This window comes from Crinia signifera, chromosome 2, assembly GCF_055691185.1.
Source record: "Crinia signifera chromosome 2, ASM5569118v1, whole genome shotgun sequence".
Lineage (NCBI taxonomy): Eukaryota > Metazoa > Chordata > Amphibia > Anura > Myobatrachidae > Crinia > Crinia signifera.
This window is the reverse complement of record NC_139218.1, coordinates 312,219,823-312,223,563: the sequence shown is the minus strand read 5'-3', so window position 1 is coordinate 312,223,563 and position 3,741 is coordinate 312,219,823.

Below are 3,741 nucleotides of genomic sequence, written 5' to 3'. Positions count from 1 at the left end.
TCGTATCCGTGCTAAAGTATGTTTACATTTTATACCTTTAGCAAAGAAGCATCCAAATAAAATCTCAGGTCAATAATTATCACATCAGTAGAAATAATTGTTGAAAGATTCCGTAGGAGGTGAATCTTATGCCGGAATCTAGTGTTCTAATGCTAAACTTGTAATGTTCAGAGGCACAGACCAACATTAGAGTTCACTAGGGGGGAATTCAATTGTTAGGACTGACAGCTGTCTCTCCTGAGTGACGGACGGAGCTATTCAAGAATCAGCTTGCATCTCCCAGAGATGGTAAGCTATAATGTACAGTTACATGTTTGTGTTTTGAAACTGGGCTTTTCACATCTTGCCTGTTGGTTTCTTCGGTTTTAGCTGCTTTACATGGCTAAGCCTGACACAAATGATGGAGATCATCATGATAATAAGTATCAATTGAATATCGCCCAGGCAGTCTCCCGTCACTTCAGATGGAAGATCGGGTGGTTATAATTTAATTCCTCACATTGCATCCGCACCTATATCAGAGTAGGGTTTAAATAATCCCCAGGCTGGTTAAACTGTATTGTAAAGTTCTTTATCCTCTGGATGGCTTAATTTTGACCCAGTGTGCACACTTGCTGGTAATTAAAGAGCACAGACAGAGACTGTGAATAGAGGTATCACATACCCTGTCTCCACTGCGGGAGAGATCACTGATGTCACTATCTACCTGGAGGGGTTTGCTCTACTCTGCTGGAGAGTGTACACTCAAGCTGCTGTCTTGATTCCAATTTCCCCTTCCTGGGTATAATGGTATCCAGGGTCCCAAATTGATCACCAGTGTGTGTGCAATAGCATGTCAATGTACTCTCTGTATACAGTTTTGCACCATGCAGGGAGCTTTTTCATGGTGATGTTTGTAAAGCTGTCCTCCATTGGTATATCCCCTGTTCTCTTCTATAGCCTATAGGGATCCATCTTCCTATGATCTGACTCCTCAACTTGAGTCAAATTGCAATTATTTAAATTAACAATATTTTTCTTTCTCAATGGCCTTCCAAGCACACTCCACCTTGTGCTTCCTATACCTCTACCACTACTCCATTGCTCACTTACTATTGAAAGAGCTGTTTCATGGATTTAAAACTAGATAAATGAAACACACACACACACACACACACATTTACTGTCCTGCAAAAGGGAGTTTCATGTGTACACCGGGCTAGAAGCGCCTGTGCTGGAAATCCTGCCTGTACAAAATACTACTTTCAATAAGCGTAAGAAATCTAAAGAACCGCTATGTTAATGTTTTCAAGTACCAGCAGCTCGTGATTGTGTTCTGCTCTGGCAACAACAGAAGCTATTCTGTACAGCTTGTTTGTTTTGTTATACCTGTGCCAGGAAACCTGTTGAGCTAATCTCTGAAGCATTGAAAGGGAGGAGTGCGGCTTCTCTAAGGGTAGTGTAGGCTGTTTACTTTACAATGGGTTGTGAAGAGAGACATTGTTATAGTAAGGGAGTGGTGGTACCTGTGTAGCTAAAACAAAAGCTGTCAACCCTATAACACAACATACCTGTTCATAGATTACACCTGTTTGGGAACAGTCGAATTAAAAGGTTTATGTGCACACTTTTCAGGTACAGATAATGTAGGCATGTAAACAAGTGATCAGCATTATTTGTTCATATAACCTATAAACTGAAGATATTTTTTCACACACAATAATAGCATTATAGTTATTAGAATTATTAAAATATTGTTAAAAGCACTTTGGGGTCATACCTGTTGTAGTTGTCAATAACATTTGGAGAATGTAACTAATGCCGTGTTCTCACTGCGAGTGAGAAAGACACGTCTTTTACCCGGCATTAAAATGCCGGGGACTGACGCGCTGGACCCCTGTTCTCACTGCAAGGCAAATTCCCGGGTGAAGAAGTTCTACCCGGGAATTTGCCTTTAAATACGGGTTTTTTCGGCAGTGTGAACGGGTCAACCCGTGTCTGCATATCCGGATCTCAGACGCGGGTAAAAAGAAGGTTTTTACCCGTGTATGAAATCCGGATATGCGACCCGTTCACACTGCCAAAAATCCTGTGTTAAAAGAAAACTTCCCGGGTCTACATGCTAGACCCGGGAATTTGGCTGCAGTGATACTATACAGGGTATAATACTTGCCTATTCTCCTGGAAGGAGGCTCCTGAAAATTAGGCGCCACACCTGGCCCACATGGGAAAGCAGATGAGTCTCCAGCATCTGCCGCACCCTCCCTCTCTAGCAGTGGTTCCCAACCCTGGTCCTCAAGTACCCCCAACAGTGCATGTTTTCCAGGTCACCCAGCAGGTGCACTCATTATTCAGGCACATTTGAAAAGATCCACAGGTGGAGCGAATTATAGCACTTGTGATTCTGTGTGGAGACCTGCAAAACATGCACTGTTGTGGTACTTGAGGACCAGGGTTGGGAACCACTGCTCTATCCGCTCACTTTCCTACTCAACCTCCCACACCCTTGTTATCCACTCATCATTGTGATATGCGCTAAATGTTATCATTGTAGCCCTGCTGGACACTGGAAAGTGGGGGCCAATGCTACCATGAGGTGATTGTATCTCCATGCCCCCCCCCCCCCAGAGCACCTCCTGTACGACTTGGCTGCTCCATGATGTAGGTAAGCATGATGTAAGTGCACCCCCCTTTCCACTATGCTATCTGTACCAGGAGAGAACAGTATAGTGCTGGGGAAGCCAAATCCAGTCCTCAAGAGCTACCAACAGTTAATGTTTTCCAGATCTGCTCACAGAATCACAAGTGAAGTAATTAGCTGCACCTGTGGATCTTTTAAAATGTTAGTCCGTAATGAGTGCACCTTTGCAGCAGTTGGGTTGTCTGGAATGTAAACTGTTGGTAGCTCTTGAGGACTGGAGTTGGCTACCACTGGTATAGTGCATTAAAGTCTATACTTCCGAGTTAAACACTTGGCTGTGACTGATGCAAAATGTGTCTTCCTTTATTTATTGTGACTGTGGTGCAGTCTTATCGAACCTTTTTTTTTTTCTTTTGGCGTACATCATTGGGTAATATGAAAGTTGGGTAAATCTTAAGCCAGTTTGTGTTGTATGCGTTTATTTGTTGTGTTATGAGTACATTTAATTCAGAGGGGATTTAATTTGTGCTTTCAGAGGATTAGAACTGAAATAGCTGTCCTCAGTGCCAAGCAGAAGCTCCTGCTGTCATTCATGAGAATCGCCCAGAAACCCTCACAAAGTACAAGTTCTTTTTCTGTTTAGAAATGTCCCAGCTAAGGCATCCTGTACAAGGTTAGGGCCCGATGTAAAAGATCAATCTTGTTTTCATTTAGGAGCAATAATTAAATTAACCAATTGGAAATCATACATCAGTAATGCCACTGACATTAAAGAGATGCCTCTGAACGATCAACTTGGAGCTTATACTCCCTTATTTTTGGTACCTGGGACACAAAGGAAGTTTTAAATGGTCACTAAGTGTGTAAGTGAAATTTTCAAAACTGTTTTGCCAATTTATATTCACTTTGTTTCCACATTTGGTTGTTAAAGTTTGTATGTTGTTCTGCAGTACTTGCCCTCTGTTTTTCAGAGAGGAACATTATTTTATTTCACCTAGACCTCACCATTATTGGTTGTTACACATCAGACTGTATCGCACACTGTGGGTATTTAATCCATGATGGATTTTTTAGACAGTTGGAAAACTGGCATTTTTGATCTGATCCTAGTGGGAAAGATC